The following is a 21,986-nucleotide window of genomic DNA, read 5'->3' as shown; positions in this document are numbered from 1 at the left end:
CCTGCCCAAGCAAATAAATAAATAAATAAAAAGATAAAGCAATGGGGTCAGGTGTGAGGGTAGTTCAGTGATAGAATTCTCGCCTGCTAAGCAGTAGATCAGGTTCAATTCCCCACCCATGTATTTCTCAAACAAACAAACAAAGAAATCAACAAAAACAAACAAAAAAATTCAACAAATGGTGCTGCAATAATGGGATACTCACATGGAAAAAGAATGAAATATAACCCCGCTATACAGTATCCAAAAAAATAATAATAATAGTAAAGAAAGCAGCAAATGAGCTACAGTTTTTTCCAAAGTGACAATACATGGGCTATTACAGAAATATTATATGAGAAGCCTAAACATCTCCCTGTGCCTAGCCCCCACCCTCTGACAGTCTCCTTGGAAGATGCATTTACATTCTCAGACAATCAGAATATATATAGTAATCTGTGCCTTTGGTGCATAGCAGCTGGGAGAATTTGGCATCAATAATTTTCTCTCTTCTTGCTAATATCATTTGGCTTTCTTCTCAAATGGAATTTAAAATGAAACAGTTTGGCAATTCATATTAGCACCATCTAGAAGCAGTCCCGCGTTGGTTCCACTGCAGTTTGATAATTTACAGACTCATTGAGCTGAAAGGGATTTGGCAGGCTTATCTAATGCAAAGGTTCCTAAACCTGGCTGAACATCAATATTTAATGGGACATTTAAACAAATGCAGATTCCAGGGCACAAGGCCCCAATGATCAGTAGGTTAGACTGTGCAAAGGTGGGGTCTGAAAATTTTTATCTTTACAGTGCATTCTAGATGATTTTGATGATACACAAAGCTTGAAAATCGCTGCTCGAATCCATATCTCACCTTCAGCCAGGAAAACTGGGAGTGGTTTTGTTTGTTTGATTGCATGTTTATTTAGCTGTTCTTTTTAAAACTTTTTTGCTTTTACCTTTTTTTTTTTTCAAATAGAAAATATCCTGAAATAAAACCCTCAAATTCCCCATTGGGAATTTTCAGACTTCTCATGAGTAGATGGCCAGGATGTGCTGTGATCATTTTTAGATACAAGATGCTAGAAGAGGTTCTTCAAATCGTGGGTGCCTCCATCAGCAACATTTTCTCTTGGGTGAATCCCTAACAATGAGGTTATTTGCTGTCCCTCTGAACTCTGTTTGATCTGATTCTCAATTTGCTGATTTCCATTAGACTTTAATGCTTCTCCCTAAAAAAAGATTGTGTAAAATTTGCAAATGTCCATCTCCTTTAACACCATCATTCTTGTCAGATCTTAGACAGCATATATTAAAAAGAAAATGTATCACATTACAATATCTCCCTGTTAGAAAATCTTCAATGATTTTTTTAAAATACTTTTATTGACAAAACAAAACAGCACACAAACACGAACATTCTTTATATATGAACATTCCATACTTGTTGTACAATCGATGGCTCACAATATCATCACATAGTTGTACATTCATCACCGCAATCATTTCTTAGAATATTTGCATCACTCCAGAAAAAGAAATAAAAAGAAAAAAGAAAAAATTCATACATCCCATACCCCTTACTCCTCCCTCTCATTGACCACTAGTATTTCCATCTACCCAATATATTTTAACCTTTATTCCCCTTAATTTTTTTATACCCCTTACCACTCCCTTTTGTTGATCACTAGTATTTCAATCTACTCAATTTATTTAACATTTGTTCCCTTATTATCATTTACTCAGTTTTATCCATATTTTTTACTCATTTGTCCATACCATAGATAAAAGGAGCATCAAACACAAGGTTTTCACAATCACACAGTCACATTGCAAAAGCTATATCATTATACAATTATCTTCAAGAAACATGGCTGCTGGTACACAGCTCTATAGTTTTAGGCACTTCCCTTTCACCTCTCTAATACACCTTAAATTAAAAAGGGATATCTATATAATATGTAAGAATGACTTCAACTCTATTTGAAATCTCTCAGCCACTGACATTTTATTTTGTCTCATTTCTCTCTTCCCCCTTTCAGTTGAGAAGGTTTTCTCAATCCTTCAATGCTGAGTCCCAGCTCATTCTAGGATTTCTGTCCCATATTGCCAGGGAGGTTTACACCCCTGGGAATCATGTCCCACATAGAGGGGAGGGTGATGAGTTTGTTTATCGTGTTGGCTGAGAGAGAAACAGGCCACATGTGAGCAACAAAAGAAGTTCTCTGGCAGTGCTTCTTAGGTATAATTTTACGTAGGCTTAGCCTATCCTGCATGGGGATAAGTTTTAAATGAACAAACCCCAAGATTGAGGGCACAGCCTATTGATTTGATTGTCCCCAAGAATATCAGGAATATCAGGAGTAATGGAGACTCTCAGGAATTCTCCAAATAGGGAAGTTGAATTTTCCCCCTTTCTCACCATGCCCCCAAGGGGACTTTGCAAATACTTCTTTATTCGCTGTTCAAATCACTCTGGTATTCTTCAAGATTTCTTATCTGATGAAGAATAAAAACTGAACTTCTGATCTTGGTACTGTGCCCCAGTCATGATATTCCTCCCTGTGGTCCTTTAGAGTTCATAGCATTCCATTTTCTTTCTTGTACACAATCCTCAAAACTTCCTTTCTTCTTTGCCAACACAAAGCCCTTTCTTGCCTCTGGATATTAACTTTTTAAAATTTAATTTGGCTCTGCCTCAAATATGTTTTTAATCAATTTGTAGCTCAATAATCAGATCTGGCTTAACTGCAACCTCCTTAGAAAGGATTTCTCTGACCAATCTCTTGACATCTTCCTCCACACCCTCCCACACTCCAGTTTATTATCACTCAGTTTATTTCTCCGCAGAAATTATCAAAAGCTGCTATGCTCTTTTGCCATCTTATTAGAAGATATGCTCCCTGAGGACAAATACCTCTCTCCTCTTCTCTACTGTGGAATCCAAGACCCAACAACATGCCTGGCACATACAGGTACTAAATGCATATTTGTTAAATGAATAACTTATACTGTTGGGGATTTGCCCAATAGGCAGTCTGATGAAATCAGATGTAGCCTCTTGTTCAATTTACAGTGTCCTAAGAAACTCTGTTCTCTTGGCACATCTGGTTAACTCAAGTAGTTCCAATTTTACTTAGTCATAGTGGCTCCTAACTTTCTGCAGCTATCTTACTAACTAACCTGAATCCTACTTTCTACAACATAAAGCCACATTCTTTTCAGACTGACTTCAGGAAGCAAAAATACAATCATAAATTTAGAATTTATTCTAAATAATAAATAACTTCTAAATAACTTACTATTAGTAAACCACACCCTTGGCCTTGAGTGTCAAAGTCACCACAGCAAGTGGACACACATCTAATGAAGATGTATTAACACTTCATTACTTTTACACAGCAAATATATATTCTTATGAACTGCTGAGTCTGGAAGCATTTAGAAAGTTTTTAACCTTTTCATCTTGAAGTTTATGTGATTCTAATCTTGTAACATGGCATTGCGGAAAAAGCACTGGATGAAGCCCTGGCTTGGAGTAATTATTTCATTTTCTATGTGACTTTGGAAATGTCATGTCACATAACTGTGCCTAAATATCCTCCTCAATAAAATGGAGATAAAATCTAACCCATGGAGTTATTGTGGCATTTAACATCCAAACAAAATACTGTACGTGAATGCATTTGATAAATACCAAGAACTTATTCAAACATAAATGAATATTACATGAATTGAAGAAATAGTCATTCATTTAAAAACAATTTTTGGATCCTTAGAATGGGAACTTTTGGGGTTAAGTGCAGAAGGCACACTTACCAACACAGACACAGTCCATATCCTCAAGAGCTTTGGTGTAATGAGAGAGAAATGTTAAATATCCATAAGCAAATATATAAATGTAAATCATGATAAGAGTTATGAAAGAATGTTATATGAGATTATGAAAGAGACATAACTTGATTTATTCATTAATAAGTAATAACACAACGACAAAGCTGGTATTCCCCTAAGACAATTCTCTATTACTCCAAAATTGCTCTAGTAAATTTCTCATTCTCAAAGGATATTAAAAGAAGTGGTAGACATCTGAACAAGAGAATAGTGGTATACACTGAAGACAGTCTAATATGTTAGAGACATTTCCAAGTTCAAATTAATCCTATTCTTGGAGAACTGTAGTATAAAGAAATTTCCTCAGGGAAGCACTTTCATCTACACAATAGATTGGAATTTACCCCTCTGAATCTTTATTCACCTTCTCTTCTTCCTTAACTGGACCTGTTTTTAAGGAGCGCACACAAATTTCTTCCTCTCCATTCCTTTACGTTACCATAGTCTGATCACTTATCAAAGTCATTATAACAATCCTCTAATGTCTGTTTCTACTATCTTCTTTTTCCAACCTAAGTGATATTTGGTTTAAGGCTAATCTTTCTATAATGATCAACTTTGATAATATTATTTTTTTCGGTCAGTAATAATTCAATATATATGTCATAAAAACAATTGGAAATTTGACTACAAGATAAAGTGCCTGCACATTGCCAAAAGACAAACAATAAATAGGGAAATTATTCTCAGTACATAATACAGGGAAAGAGCCATTTTTATTAATATGCAAAGATCCCCTGAAAATCAGTAAGAGAAAGATAAATGACCGAATAGAAAAATGAGCAAAGAAGACGGACAGTCCACGGAAAGAATCATACAAATGGTGAATATGCACGAAAAAAACACAATCTCACACATACTTAGGAAAATGCAAATTAAAATTTTAATGATAAACTCTTTTCAAAGTTTGAAAATTTTCCTTATTGGCAGTGGATGAGAAAACAAGCATTGTTGATGACATTATACCTTACAGATAAACTCACATTCATTGATGAATATGCTATCTTGTGTAGTTTTAAAAATAAAGCACAAAACAAAACCGGAAAAATCAAACAAATATAAATGCTCATCAACAGCAGAATGGTTAACTGAATTTCCTACACTGAAATATATTGGGTTATCTGAGAGGGTGTCCAAAAAAAATAGCATTCTTTTCCTCTGCCTGTGGGAAGGATAAATTGAAAATAAGACTATGAATAACATAAGAAACTGAAATATCCTTTCTGAAATGGATAAAGTATTTTAGAGAATCTGACTCACATCAACAGGCAGATTGGCTTTCCAGAGGACCCCCAATAGCCCTGGACTATTGCAGTGCTCCCTATAGAGCATAATAAAATAAATGAAGTGAAGCCAGTGCTCAGAGGAAAATTTATAGGTATTAAAACCCATATTATAAAAGAAAAAATATCTGAGATTAATAGCTTAACTTGTATCTTGAAAAACTAGAGAAAAAAGAGCAATGTAAACCTAAAGTTAAGAAAAGAGAAGAATTAGGACAATCAGAAATAAATGAAAGAGAAAATAGAATTGAAAAGCAAAACAAAAAATTAATTCTTTGAAGAAAATCAATAAAGTTGACAAAACTGTACCTAGGCTGACCAAAAAGAAAACACAGAAAAGATGCCATGCATATAAGTCAGAAAGAAAAATGATGATATCATTATGGATCTTACAGAAATAAAAATGATTATAAAGGAATATTATGAACAATTGTATGCCAAGAAGCTAAACAACCTAAAGAAATGAAAAAAAAAATCCAAGAAGTACATCAGTTACCCAAATTGACTCAAGAAGACATAGGAAACAACAACAAACATAACAAATACAGAGATTGAATCAATAATAAAAAACTTTGCACCAAAAAAAAATCCAGGGCCAGATGAATTCATTGGTGAATTTTATCAAATATTTAAAGAAAAATTAATACCAATTATTCTTGAACTCTTCTAAATAATTCAAGAGAAAGGGACACTACTGATTTATTCTATAAGGCTGGTGTTACTCTGATACCAAAGCCTGGTAAAGATACCAAAATGAGAGAAAAATTACAGACCAATTTTGCTTATGAATTTGGATGCAAATATCATTAGGAAAATACAAGCAAATCAAATCTAATGGCATACTTAAAAATGAAATTCATCCCTGGAATGCAAGAGTGGTTCAAAATACAAAAACCAATCAGTGTAATACACTATATAGAAGGAAGAAAAAATATATATATGATTATCTGAATAGGTACAGAAAAAGCATTTAACAAAATCTGACACCCTTTCTTGATAAAACACTCAGAAAAATAAGAATATAAAAAAAAACTTTATCAACATGCTAAAGGCCATTTATTTTAAAAAACCACTAAAATCATACTCAAAAGCAAAAGTTTTCCCATAAAGAATCAGAATGAGACAAGGATGTCCACTTTCACCACAGTTACTCAATATTTTACTAGAAGCTCTTGCCAGAGCAATCAGGCAATAGTAATAAAAGGTATCCAAATTAAAAAAGAAGTAAAACTGATGCTATTTATAGACAACATGGTCTTATATATTGAAAACCTATAGGGATCCACAAAAAAAGAGGTGTACCAGGTGATAAATGAATTCAGCAGGTTGGCAGAATACAAGATTAATACACAAAAAAGTCAAGTGTGCTCTGATATACTAGCCATGAACAATCCAAAGAGGAAATTAAGAAAATAATTCCATTAACAATAGAATCCGAAAGAACAAAATATCTAGGAATAATTTTTTTTAGGATAAAAAAGACTTGTATACTGACATCTGCAAAACACTGCTCAAAGACATTAAAGAAGACATAAAAATGGCAAGACATTCCATGTTCATGGATAGAAAGAGTTACTATTGTTAATATATCAGTATTACCCAAAGCAATGTACATGTTCAATGCAATCCACATTAAGATTCAAGCAGCATTTTCTTGACATTGTATTAGTTTATTAATGCTGCCAGAATGCAATATGCAAGAAATGGATCAAGTTTTATAAAGGAGATTTATCAAGTTGCAAGTTTACAGTTCTAAGGCCATAAAAATGTCCAAACTAAGGCATGTAGAGAAAGAGCTCTTGACTCAAGGAAGGCCAGTGTCTCATATGGGAAGGCACGTGGCTGGCATCTGCTGGTCTTCATACCCAGTTCTGCTGCCTCCAGCTTCTGATGCCAGTGGCTTTCTCCCTAAGCACCTGTGGGCCTTCACTTAGATCCTCCAGAACATAACTCTGGGTTCTGGTTTGCCTAGTATCTCATGGAAAATCATATTGTGACATCTTCTTCCAATAACACTGTGAACTGAAAAAGGATATCTGTATAGACTAAAAGATGTATCAATTTAATGATTCAGCAATCATGTTCATTTGTTAAACCCTATCTTCTCTGCACAACTCCACCATCACCTTTGATCTTTCTATCCCATACTTTTGTCCATTTTTAACTGGGTTGTTTGTCTTTTTGTTGTTGAGTTATAGAAAATCTTTACATATTCTGAATAGTAAGCTCTTATCTGATATGTGGTTTCAAAATATTGTGTCCCACTGTGTAGGATGCCTTTTAACTTGCCTAACAAAGTTCTTTGATGCATAAAAGTGATTAATTTTGAGGAGCTCTCATTTATCTATTTTTTTCACTGCTTATGCTTTGGGTATAAGGTGTAGAAACCACCTCTTATCACAAACTTTATAAGATATTTCCTACATTTTCTTCTAAAATGCTATGGTCTTAGCTCTAGTGTTTAGGCCTTTGATCCATTTTTAGTTAATTTAAAAATGTGCAAATAACTTGAATAGACATGCATGCAAAGCAGATAATGGCCAATAAACACATGGAAAGATGTTTAAAATAATTATCCATTTGGGAAATGGAAGCTAATACCACAATGAGATAACATTTAATATTCAAAAGGATGGTTATCATTAAGAGAATAGGTAATGGGAAGTTAAGGCTTCAAATGTACAGGGTTCCTATTTAGAATGATGGAAATGTTTTAGTTAACAGATGGGGTAATGTTAGCACAACGTTGTGAACACAATATACAGAACTGAAATATATCTGTATATGATTAAAAGGGGGAAATGTTAATCTGTATACATGTTAACAAATGAAAAAAAAAACAAAAACTCGTGGAACTATACCACATAATGAGCCATAAGTTAACCAATGAGCTTTAATTAATAGTACAATTATAAATTTCCGGGAAGATGGTGGAATAGCATAGCCTCAGTTCACCCCTGCTGCAAGGAACAACTAGAGAAGTGACAGAAAAATGACCAAGAGCAGCAGTTCCAGGGTGTGAGTGACCTGAGAGGGTCTTGCTCATATATAGGAAGACCCTGGATGAAAAACTAATGAATTAGAATGCAGAGAATTGGGTAAGTGAACTCAGTCAGGACTCCACCAGGAGCAAGAGGCCACAACCAGGAAAGAGCCTACTCCTGTGACTAGTGTGAGATACCAACCCCTCAGCCCCACAGCCTAGAGCTCCCTCAGGGATCCCAGAAGGCAGTAAATTTGCTTTGCCTGCTCTTAGAGACCACCCAGGGAATGCAAAGAGCACACTGTGTCCCTTTCCACATAGAGGCCTGGAGCACTGAGGACTGTACGGATGGGGAGGCAGGGCGAGAAAGCAAACCACAGCATGCCCCACACCCCTGTGCCCCATGCACCAGGCCCCTGAACTGTGCCCTACCATGCTCCACCCTGCACCCCTGTTCCTTGTGCCCCAATCCCCATGTCCTTCACCATGCTGTGCGTTACCCCCAGCTAAAAATATCCTCATAAAGAATGAAGTGGGAGGACTAACACTTCCTGATTTTAAAGCTTGTTAAAAAGCCACAGAGGTAAAAACAGCATGGTACTGGCACAAAGATAAAAGTATTGACCAATGGAATCAAATCAAGAGTGTGGACCAAATCTATTGTCAATTAATCTTCGACAAGGTCCCCAAATCCACTGAACTGGGATAGAATAGTCTTTTCAATAAATGGGCATGGGAGAACTGGAAATCAATAGCCAAACGAATGAAAGGTCTCTTACACCCTACACAAAAATTAACTTAAAGTAGATCAAAGACCTAAATATAACAGTCAATACTATAAAACTCCCAGAAGAAAATCTAAGGAAACATCTTTAAGACCTAGTAATAGGAAGCATCCTTCTATTTCAAAGCACCAGCAATGAAAGAAAAGGTAGTTAAATGGGAACTCCTCAAAATCAGATGCTTCTGCACCTCCAAGGACTTTAACCAAAAGGTGAAAAGGCAGCCAACTCAATGGGAGAAAATATTTGGAAATCACGTACCTGATAAAAGTTTGTTATTCTGTGTACATAAAGAAATCATATAATTCAACTACAAAAGAACAAGCAACCCATTATAAAATGAGCTAAAGATATAAATAGGCATTTTTCTGAAAAGCAAATGCAGATAGTTAAAAAGCACATGAAGAGATGCACATCTTCATTATCTATAAGGGAAATACAGATCAAGACTACAATTAAATATCACCTCACACCAATAAGAATGACTGTTCTTAAACAAAAAGGAAACTACAAATGTTGGAGAGGATGTGGAGAAATTGAAACACTTATTCATTGCTGGTGGGAATCTATAGTGGTACAGCTGCTATGGAAGACAGTTTGGAGGTTCCTTAGAAGACTAATTAAAGAGTTGCCCTACAACTTGGCAATACTACTATTTAGTATAGACCCAGAAGAGTTGCAAGCAATGGTAAAAACAGACATTTGCACACCGATGTTCATAGCAACCTTATTCACAATTGTGAAAATATGGAAACAATCAAAGTGCCCATCAACAGAAGAGTGGATAAACAAAATGTGGTATATACATATGATGGATTATTATGCAGCAGTAAGAAGAAAGGTCCTGAAACATATGACAACATGAATGAAACTTGAGGGCATAATGCGGAGTGAAATAAGCCAGACACAAATGGATAGATCCTGCATTATTTCACTATTATCACCATGGTAAAGGTAAATTCAGAGGCTTATAACATAGAATATAGGGGACTCAGGGATACACAGAACCTAGAGATGGTGAATGGTTATTTAATGAGGTTGAACTTAAATGTATGGGGATGGATAAAATTGAAGGGAGTTCCTTCGCAGGTCTATAAGAAATATTTCCATATTGAAGGTGAGCATGATTGAAAGGATTGCATAAGAGCCATGTATCCCACTGATTAACACTACAAATATAAAAAAGTTCTTTCATGAGCTACTTCAAAGGTACAAACCTTATACAAAGAGTTACTAATATCAAGGTATAAGGGGAAACTACTATTGCATGCTATGGTCTATACTTAACAAGAAGACATCAATAATACCATAGCAATATCAGAGGTTAATAATTAGGGGGAAGTACAAGAGTTAAGGGGAGGCTTGAACTTTGTATATGGTGAGGGTGTGTTTATTGTTTACTTTTCTCTTTGGAGTAATGAAAATTGTCTAAAATTGAGAGTGATCATGATTATACAACCAAATGAGAATAATGAGAGACATGGACTGTTGACTTTGGGCATTATCCATGATGTCCAATGGCTGGAGATGGCTGAAGGATACATACACTGAGAAATAAAATGGCCAACTGTTGTGTAAACATATGATGGAATATTGTTCAGCTATAGAAATGAGGCATGCAATGAGGTAAATGAGCCTTGGGGACATGACGCTCTGCAAAATAAGCCAGAAACAAAACAGCAAATATTGCATGGTCTCTTCTAGGAAATATTTATGAGATAACTGGGGCCTAGATTGGAAACTCTTATAGCAGTTACATTTAGTCCGGAGCTGTAAATGGTATTTCTAGATTTTGAGAGACTATGCTATATATGTATAAACTGATATCTCCCTGGAACTTTGGGTACCTGTATGCCACCTAAGACTCAGAGTTGAAGTCAGCATTGCTACATACCAGAACAGTTAAAGAAATTGATGAGGAGATCAAGTTTTACTTGGAGATAAGAACAAAGCCGATTAATTCGGGACTAAGAATAAATCAGAATATAGTGGTAAGGAGGATATTGTATTTTAGAACTTTACCTACTCTATGAGTCTAAAGTAAGAGAGGTTTATTTTATCTAAAACCTAATTTTCTGTAGCACATAATCTAACTCAGCCTGTCTGGATAGCTGATTTAAACAACCCAACACATGAAGTCCAGAATGGGAATGAGGGCTTATAATTCTGGGTGGCTTAATGTAATGTCCAGATATATCCCAAAGTGTGTTGGCAAAGTTCCTTGAGGCATGGGAGAAAAAATATGGAAGTATTAAGCTTTACCTCCAGGGAAACTCATGATGTATCAAACATTAGGGTTTCCCAAGTCAAATGGTCAAGACCTTGATCTTGAGGCTTGCTCTTGTGAATCTTATTTCTGTAGTGGAGAAGCTAAGCCTACCTATAGTTATGCCCAAGAGTTGCCTCTGGAAAACCTCTTTTGTTGCTTAGATACACCCTCTCTCTCTCTCTAAGCCCAACTCTGCAAGTAAAATCATGACCTCACCCCTATTTGGGATATGACATACATGGGTGGAATTCTCCCTGGCAGTGTGGGACATGATGCCCAGGGATGAGTTTGACCTTACACCCTGGTATTGACAGCATCTTACTGATCAAAAGAGGAAAAAGAAATGTAAGAAAATAAGGTATCAGTGGCTGAGAAAGTTCAAATAGAGTCCAGAGGCTATGTTGAAGGTGATTCTTATGTAAACTACTGCTAGACATTGCTAATTTCCACAATTTGCTAAACCTCAACCAAAACCATGCCTGTTAACCCTAAAGAACACCTAGGGCTCTCAGATTCTACAAAAGTTTCATGCACTAAGATTACTTTCCAGAAACCTACAACCTCCAATGGGTTCCTAGGCCAGATAAGTCCTGAAACCCAGAGGGGCTTGCCTCTCCAAGAACATCAACTAGTTCTATTTCCTAGCCCATATTTTTGACACCCCTTTCCAACATGAAAAGGCTAGAATGGGCCTAGTCCAAATACCCCTAAAGATTGGGAGAAGAATCAAAGGAGAAGGAGGAGCTATAACAGAGAAGATAGGATTAACAAAATGAGTATGACTACTTAAACATTATATTGATATTTATTTTAGTCTCCATTGTCTTGGTGCCGCTAGAAAGAAAAAGCTAAAATTATGGAACTGTAACTCATACCAAACTCTGAAATCTGTTCTATAACAACTTGTTACAATGTACTTTGTAATTTATTGCTTTATTGTATATATGTTATACTTTCTTGTATATTTTATATGTCACAATAAAAAATGGTTAAAAATAGTACAATTATAAAAATGTGCTATCAGTTGCAACAAATGTTCCAAACCTATTTTATGAACAATTGTTCTGTAAATCCACAACATCTCCAATAAAGAAAAAAAAAACTGCAAATTATAAGCCATACCCAATGAGAAAAAAAAAAAGTCATGGAAGAAACTGACTCTGAGAGGACCAGATGTTGGATTTAGCAAAGATTTCAAAGCAGTTATTACAAGTATCTACAGGAAACGATGCTTAAAGAAGGATAGGAAGGTATGAGGACAATGTTTCACAGACTAGAGAATCTCAATAAAGAGTTAGAAATGATAGAATAGAACCAGATGGAAACTCTGGAGTTGATGAGTAAAATAACAAATGAATATGAAGTGAAAAATTCACTAGTGGGGGTTCAACAGGAGATTTGAGCTGGCAGAGGACTAGACAATAGATAAGTAGAGATTATATAATATGAAGAGAGAAAAAAAAGAATAAAGAAAAAAATGAATAGAGCCTAAGGGATATATGTGACCCTAGTAAGTGCACCAATACATGTGTAATGAAAGTAACAAAAGAAGAGGAGACAGACAAAGAAGCAGAAAAAAATTGCAAAAACAAAACAAAACTGGAAAATATCAAGTGTCAGATAGGATGTGGAGAACTTGGAACATTAGTGCATTGTTGGTGGGAATGTAAAATGAGGAGCCACTGTGGAAAGCAATATGGTGGTTCCTCAAAAAATTGAATATAGACTTAACATTAGACCTAGCAATCTCACCTCTAGATATATACCTAAAGAGAATGCAACAAGTTCTCAAACAGATACTTGCACATTAATGTTTATTGCAGCATTATCCACAATCGCCAAAACCTGGAAATAATCCAAGCATATAAACAAATGAATAGATAAACAAAATGTGGTACATACACACAAGGAACATAATTTTTTCATTAGAAAAAAAGTAGTTCTGAGACACGCTGCAGTATAGAATGATCTTAAAAACATAGTGCTCAGTGAAACAAGCAAGGCACACAGGACCGAAAATCGAATATCACTTATAGGAGATTGCGGGAAGAGGTGGGACTCCGCGGAGTCCGGTCCCACTAGGCTAGCGAGGGTCCACTCCTCCTGCCGAGGGGGTCCAGGGAGTAGAACCGCCAGGCGCAGAGGGGGCTCGAGCTCGAGGGTCTGGGTCGGAGGCGCGCACGCAGGGGACCACTGTGGGTCTGAAGGACTGGAGGCCGAGTCAATTAAGGCATGAAGCAAGGTAGCTTTATTGTTGGTAGAAGCTTATGCCAGGGCCGACAGTAGCTAAAGACCTCGAAGCTCGGTGAGCCCCGGACTATATACAGTTTGAGGAGAGGTGGAGTTAGGGCGTGGAATCCAGGGGAGGGTAGCCAATCACACAGGGAGGACGGATGGGGTGACTGTGACGTCTGTAGGCACCAGGGAGATGTTGTTTTTGAGTGTGCTTGTAGCAGCGGATGTTGGGCGGGTGGAGGGATAAGGAGGAGGCCAACAGGGGTAGAGAGACAAGGCTGCGTCACTAGTCGCCGGGTGAGGCTTGTAATTCAGGGGTCTAGAAGAACCGGACGTGCCAAAATGGCGAGGGAGGGAATGAAAAAGGCTAAACCATCAGGCCAAGAATAAAATTATGCCACAGGAGATGACTAGAAATAAACAAATTTGCAAACAGAAAGCATATTAGATGTTACCAGGGAAAGGGACAGGGATGAAGGAAGGGAGGAAGGTGGAGTGTTTGTAAAAGTAAAACTAAATAAACATGAGAATAAGCAAAAAAACAAAATTCTCTTGGAAACAAACAATCAAAAAAAATTTATCAGGGCTTTATTGCCAACTAAATACAAGTGGCCAGTTCAAGGAGGGAGTCAGAGAGGTTATATTTCTGGTTTGACATAACTACTGGTGCCATTATAATACACAATAAATAAAAATAAATAAATAAAATATAACTTGCCAAACCCCAACCAAAACCATTCCTGACAATCTTAAAGAATACTTAAGGCATTATATAATAGTCCATTCCATGGAATGTTTGGAACAGCCCCAACTGCCTGGGTCAGCTCCTGCAGAGGAAACAGATTCTTTCTTTGAGAGCATTTCTCTGTGAAGTTTTTTATGGGAATTGCTTGCCCTTCAATTCACTGCTGGTGATAGTGATGCTCACCTATGTGCACCTTGCCTTAAATTCCTAAGCCTTATCAGAACAATTTCACAAACCATTCCTGTCAATCCTAAAGAAAACCTAGGACATTATATAAGATTTTCCTAAGGTTCCATGCACTAGGGTAACTCTCCAAAACCTACAGCCTTCAGATAGTTCCCCCCAGATAAGTCCTAAAATGCAGACGGGACAGCCCTTGCATCATTAACTAGTTCCATCTCCCTAGCCCATATTATTGACAACGCTTTCCAACATGAAAAAGTTAGAATGGGCATAGCCCAAACATCCAGAAAGAGTGAGAGAAAGATCAAAGGTAATGGTGGAGTTATACAGAGAAGGTTAGGTTTAGCAAATGAGTATGAGTGCTGAACCATTACATTGATAAAGATTTTAGCTTCCAGTACTTTAGAGCAGCTAGAAATAAGAACCTATAATTGGGAATTGTTAACCCATATCAAACTCTGAAATCCATTCTACAGCTAATTGTTGCAATATACTTTGAAATTTATTGCATTTATGTTTATAAGTGATGTAAAGATAAGGAGGAGTATAACAGAGAAGATAGGATTTAACAAATGAGTATGACTGCTGAATCATTATATTGATATTTCTGTTGGTCTCCAGCATCTTGGAGCAGCTAGAAGTAAAAACAAACAATGTTGGAACTATAACCCATACCAAACTTTAAAATCTGTTCTGTAACTACTTATTAAAATATGCTTTGAAATTTATTGCTTTTTTGTATATATGCTTTATTTCATAATTTAAAAAAACTTTAAAATAAATAAATAATATATATTTATTATATATAAATATATAATATTTTACATTATTTATATATATAAATACTGTATATATTTCTGAGAGCCTAATGGTCTCTGTCTCTTGGTTACCTTGGGAATGCAGAATCTAAGCATATATTGAGTAATTTATTCAATTCTGGGCTCCAAACGAACAAACACAAGGGCATCTCCTGAAGGAGTATACACGATGGGAAAGGATCTTGGAAATAATTTCATATGAGGAAATGTGGAAAGTTTGGGATTATTTTTCTTGGTGACAAATAACATATTTGAAGAAGAAATGGAATTTTCCTTAGTAATGAAAGGGCCAGACTGTGGAAATTGTAGGGAGAAATTTTGGATTCAATGCAATAAAAATATTTTCCCTAACTGTAAGTCCTTAGCTTTTTCATGGATTGAATGTATTGCAAAAACTCTGTCATTTATTCTGAGTTAGAAAGAAGTTGAATGAACTTCAGAGACTATAGAAGGTGGATTTCAAAACCTTAAAGCAATTCTAAATCATTTTTGAGGGTGTTTCTGCACCAATGTGTGTGGCTATTTGGGTCTAATTGATTACAACATTAGACTAATTAAATGTGTTGGTTCTATCTATATTGTTTAGTACAGGATAGATGCTCAATAAATGATGAATTGAATCCATATGGATGAATAAACTGTCCATGATTAATAGACTGGTTTCTAAATAAGAGCTTTATATAATATTTTCAATCACTCTTCCTTCAAAAAGTCACTGTAGGGTATTAGGAAACAGATACTTTGATCCACTGCTAGTGAGAATATAAATTATTATAAACTTTCTGCTGAGGAATATGGCTTTACATATAAATACCTTCATGATTTTCATATCTTTTGACCTAGCAATTCTATTTGTAGTAATTTACCCTAGAACAATTATTACAGATTATCAAAATTTCTGTCTCTAAAGATGTTCATCACAAAAAGAATAATAATAGGAAAACTTGAAATAATCTAAATGCCCATCAATATGGAATAGGTTAAATATATTTTGATACATTTATACAATGAGATATTATTCAACACTAAAATAACATCGTAAAAGAACATTTAACATGGGAAACATGTTCACAAGCTACTGTTAACTTTAAAAAGCAAATTTCCCAAGTGCTGTGATTCTACTTTTATATTATAGATGTAGAGATTTCAAAGTTGTGTGACTATGAAAGATTTAAGTTTTTACTTTTACTTATTTGTAATAAACATTTTTCTACAAGAAATATATTTCCAGAAACTGTCTTAGTCACACTCATAGGCTACTATTGAGCAAGAAAATTGATAGCTCATTTCTCAAAGATGATATAGTGTATCTTATCAACAACTTTAGAAATACCTTTGAGTCTGCCGCTTCCAGTTTTAGGAATTTATACTAAACCAATCTTCATGGAGGCAAATAAAGACTTAATTTCTCGGGCATAAAATCACTTCTAATTGCAATGATCTTGTTAATATTAAATAATCCAATATGAGATATTAGGAAATTTGTTAAATAAATTATGAGACACCCCTACAAAGGAATTGAGCCATAAGAAGGATGGAAAATATATATTTAAAATGTTCTTACCACATCCTTAAGTGGAAAATTGCCACATGGGAAAAAAATATTGTGTAAAATATACATCCATTTTTGTAAATAAATTTAAATAGGAAAAGGCATAGATCATCTACTGCAGGAAATCTATGTTTCTCTGTTACGTTTCTTTTTCTCCTTCACCAGATTTTCCCTCACATGTGTTTCAACCCTTTTGCTATGTGTGACACTTGCTCTAAGCTGTGAACTATCTGACGGCAGGGGCTATGTCTTAGCCCACGGGGAAACCCCCCCACAACAAGGGCAATATAAAAAACAGTGCACATGACTTCCTGGGATGAGTCTGGCCCTGGCACTGTGGGATCGACAACTCTTTCTTAACCAGGAGGGAGAAAAAAAGTGTAATAAAATGAGGTATCAGTGGCCAAGAGAGACCAAATGGAGTCAAGAGGCTATTCTGGATGCTACTGCAATGTAAGCTTCAGTTAGATAGAGCTAACAGCTATGGTTTGCTAAACTCCAACCAACATCATTCCTGTTGACACTTAAGAACACCTAGGGCTTGAATTGAGACTTTATAAAGGTTTCACACACTAGGTTTGCCTTCCTGGAACACATAATTCCCAGAGGGTTCCTAGGGCAGATAAATCCAGAAACTCAAAGGACCAGCCTCTCCAGGTGTATTAGTAAATTACATCCCCCAATCCTTTGTGTGAACACCACTTCTCAACATGAAAAAGCCAAAACAGGTATTTCCCCAAAGATTCCTATAGCTTGGGAGAAGGATTAAAGGAAGAGGAGGAAGTATAACAGAAAAGGGGATTTAACAAATGAGTATGGATGCTGAACCATTATATTAATATCCTTCTAGCCTCTAGTGTTTTGGAGCAGCTAGGAGGAAAAATCTGAGTTGATGGAATTGTAGCCCATGAAAAACTCTGGGATCTGTTCTGTAACTATTTGTTAAAGTGTGTTTATTTTTCCTTCTCTCTTTGCTTTATATATATATGTATGTTATATTACATAATTTTAAAATGTTTATTAAAAAAATCAAACATGGATGTAAAATAACTGCTGGCTGACCCGGATTGAATTGCCTCCACTGGCTTTGCCTTCAAAAGAAGCTGTTGCAAAAGTGTGGATGGCAAAACGACAGACACCAGCCATGTGAGGCCCTGAAATAACCCTTACAAGAAACAACAGCAACCACAACAATGAGACTGTACTTTGAAGAATGTTCCATTCCTGAGTGTGGTTCCAATGAAGGTTTGAGTGAGTATGTGAGGAATGTCAAGTGCACAAATTAGAGGGCACTTTAAAATAAAGGGGTCCCCACATGTTGAATCAAACCAACACTTCTGCAAGTCTGGAGTTATCAATAAAGAGCCTGGTAACCAAGCACCTGCTTTCAACCTTGCTTTTTGAGGGCATAAAAGCTGCAAGATGTGCCTTGGTGGCTTCGTACTTCTCTAGGACTTGTTAAATTTCTCTTTCTCGTACCTCCTGAAATCTTAAGCACTGATGCTTTATGTTCTAGCTTGTAAATGAAGCCCATTATTATCATTGGGATAGTGTTTTTATGGCATAAATAATGAGTTCAAACAGGGGAAGCAGTGTTGGGTGGAATTACTGCCTGAACTGAGATGGAAATAATCAATATGTCCTCACTTACAAATCTCATCTGCATGTCAACTCCATCCTGCTGGCTGTCTCCCTACAGATTCATTTCACAGGGGGCCCAATAAAACATGTGGCTGGCATTGATCTGTTTTATTCATAGCCAGAGATAGAAATGCATCATTTGAAATTAATAGGAGGGTTTGTGTTTATAACCCAATCCAGAATGAGTAGCCTGCAATGCAGACCATTAAGAAAGAACTCATCTACCCAGGGCTCAGGGATCCACCTATGTTTAAAATCCTCTATGATGGTACCTTTTGCCGCTTATCATACTTCAGGATTACATAAAATGAATGCAATTCATTAGAATAACTCCCTAAACCAATGCAAGAAACAACAATTAGTTTCCAGATACTTTCCCAAATTCTGTCTTCCCTTGTTCTCTTTAATCTTGTGTAAAATGAAAAATGAGATATAATTTCAGGGAAATAGAGAAGAAACTCAGAAAATACCTATTTTAATCTTGTTCCTAATTGTTATATATTTCCTATATTACAATGGTCCACCAGTCTTTGATTGAATGTCTTCAGAAATGGAAAATTCACTGCTTTATATTGCAGCCCCATATGAAAAACAGTTCAGAAAGTTTGGTTTTTATAAAGTTCTAGTAAAAATCATCCCTTGGGATTGTAGTGCAGTAGTTCTTTTCCTTGGAACCATAAAAAGTAACCCAGGACATTACATTACTTGTGCAACAGCATTTAAGGAATACATAGTATTCCTTAAAATGTCCTCAGTGGCCTGATTGATAGGAGCGCCTGTTTAACCACTTTAATTTATTGTGTGCTCTTCTATGTTCCTGCTGTGTTGTTACTTTCAGTTCTTAGGACACATCATATGTTCTGCATAGATGCCCCTCAATATTTGCCTGGATAACACATACCCATTCTTCAGACTTCAGATTAAATGTCCCTTTTGCAAGAGAAAATTTCCTGGTTTTCCTAGGTCAGATTAAATGCCTCTGCATCAACCCTCACCCTATCAAACATATTCCTTTATAGCTCATATTCCATTTTAAAACGTTTTTAACACTTTGAGATAATTATAAATTCATACGTAGTAATAAGAAATATTACAGAGATCTCACGCATCCTTTACCCAGATTCCCTTATACATGTTGTGTGTGAGTGTGTGTGAGTGTGTATGTGTGTGTGTTTAGTTCTATGCAACTTTACCACTTTTGTGGGGTTCATGTATCCACTAACACCGTAAGAGAGAAAGGCTACAAGGGTCCCTCATGTTGCCCTTATATAACCATATCCGCCTCCCTTTCCTCCCACCTGTGCCAAGCCCCACTGTGCATAATCCCTGGTAACCACTTATCTCTTCTCCATTTCTGTACTTTCGTAATCGCAAAAATGTTTTATAAATAGAATCTTATGATAGGTAACCTTTTGTGATTGGCTTTTTTTCACTTAGCATAATTCCCTTGAGATTCAGCCAAGTTGTTCTGTGTATCAATAATGTATTCCTTTTTATTGCAGGGTAATCTTCCATCATACGGTTGTACTACAGCCTGTTTAACCATCCACTCATTGAAAGGCTTCTGGACTGCTTCCAATTTTTGGTGACTAAAAATAAGGCTTCTTGAATATTCATGTAGAAGTTTTTTGTGTAACAAAAGTTTTCATTTCTCTGGAATGAACATCTGATTGAGGGAGCAATTTTGGGGTTGCATTTTATAATGATGTATTTGAGCTGTTTATTCCACTTGCATTTTTGTTATTCACATGGCTATAAGTTCCATATTGGCAAGGACTGAATCTGTTTTCATTCCCAACACCTAGGACAAAGTCTGGCACTTGATTATTGAGTAAATGAATATAAATACAATGTACATAGCAGGCAACTTTGTTAACACTCTCCTAATTGGTGTAAGGGGCTGATCTTGAACCAATGGTTTTTAGTTTCGTACAAGCCCCACCTGGTTTTCTTGATTTGCACTTTCCTTTTCTGGGGCCCATGAGAGTCCTGGTATACTGTAGCAAAGATGTAGGAAAAAGGAAACCGTGCTTGGATGACTCCCCCAATCTCCTTCCTCCAGGTTGTCTGTCTTCTTTCTGTGCTGAAATAACATCTTTTGAGAACTCTCAACTCCAGAGAGTTTCCTCTCTGGAACTTAATAAAGAAGGGAAAATAAGAAATAAAAATAAACGTGAGAATTAATTTTAATATAGTAACCTTTTATTTGCATATTGATAAAACAAGAACCTGAAAGAGCTGACAGGGAACTAAAGAAAAGAAACATCTCTTAGGAATAAAAATATGGTCACTCAATTTTTCTTTTTTTTCATGTTGCTATCAAAACTAACATTCCAAAGGTAGCTTTCTAGAGAAGCACAGTACCTGGGAAGACATAATTTTCTCTTAGTAATTTTGCTTTACTTAATAGTAAATTAACTGGGTAAATTAATATCCCTGAGTCTCAGTTTCACAATAAAAAAATTAAAAGATAACCATAACCATAAAGCACAATGTAAATGTATGTGCCTATTTTTGGCCCATTAGATACTAAAATTAGGCTCCTTCATTTTAATTTAGCTTGGCAGATTTTAACCAGGCATCTTCTATGTTCTAGGCGCTAACGGTAATTTGGGGTATGCAGGGAGTAGAAAGCTGGCACACTGTAAATGTCCTGTATGATTCTGCCTCCATAGAAAGCATTAGTCATAATAGGTGGAAATATAAAATGCAATGGGAAACCAGAGGAGGGCATTTAATCTAACTTGATAAGAATGGAAGACCTCCGGGCATAAGGAAAGACCCATTGAGTAGGTTTTGAAGAGAAGTAGGACTTTAGGTTTTTAAGGATGAAGAGAGGTGATTACAGACACATGGCACTGTAGGATCAAAGGTCCGGAAAAAGAAAAGGAAATAAAGAATAATGTAATCTGACAGAACAGTATAATGGCTAGACAGGGACTAAGGTGGCATATGTATAGAAAGATAAGTTGGGGTCCCATTGTGAAGGGTCAGTAAATTTAGATGTAAATTTCGTGTTTGAATCTGTTGTCAAGAAGGGCCAGAGAAGATTTTCGATCAAGAATATGGTATGAGTAGCTATGCTGAGGAAGATGATTATGGCAGCAGAAAAGGTTGAAGAAAAAAGAGACTGGATATATACAAGTTGACCAAGGAATGAAAAAGAAAGTAATTATAAGCAACAAAGCACAGAAACATGGAGTAGCTGAAAGAAGTCAGGAAACTATGAGCAGGGTAGGATTTCTAGATCGGGGTATTTTTAGGAGGGACCTGGAGGGGGTCAGAGAGAGAGGTGAGGACACTCCCTGAAGGAGGTCCAATAGGTAAGGTTAGATTTCAAGCATGAACTTCACAGACAGCTCCCACTCAGCTTGCATCGTCATTCTTTCACTTGGTTTCTATGAGACTGTAGGAAAATGGGATATCCTCTCTGTGCTTCTGTAAAATGGGATTAATTATTTAGACTTCAGATGGCTATAATAGATATAATATAGATAGATATAATATAGTCACTAATACATAATAGAAGCTCAATAAATGTGAGGTATGTTACCATTTTTATTATTATCTGGGAATTAAAATTATCTTCTGTGCCAAGTGTAACCTGAAGTGCACTGTGTTT

The 21,986-nt window shown here is 36.1% G+C and overlaps 1 long non-coding RNA gene across 1 annotated transcript in view; it reads left to right on the top strand.

Annotated features, from left to right (window-relative positions):
• The window catches only part of LOC143659774 (uncharacterized), a 35,593-nt gene extending 15,481 nt beyond the window's left edge, over positions 1-20,112 (top strand). Inside the window, exons 2-3 of the long non-coding RNA XR_013163715.1 lie at positions 2,830-2,954; positions 19,867-20,112. This is a non-coding gene — a long non-coding RNA (uncharacterized LOC143659774). The remainder of the gene's footprint in view (positions 1-2,829; positions 2,955-19,866) is intronic.
• Positions 20,113-21,986: the final 1,874 nt, after the last annotated feature.

The sequence above is a fragment of the Tamandua tetradactyla genome, chromosome 2 (assembly GCF_023851605.1).
Source record: "Tamandua tetradactyla isolate mTamTet1 chromosome 2, mTamTet1.pri, whole genome shotgun sequence".
NCBI classification, from domain to species: Eukaryota; Metazoa; Chordata; class Mammalia; order Pilosa; family Myrmecophagidae; genus Tamandua; species Tamandua tetradactyla.
The sequence above is the reverse complement of the archived record's forward strand: the minus strand, read 5'-3'. Positions and strand labels throughout refer to the sequence as shown.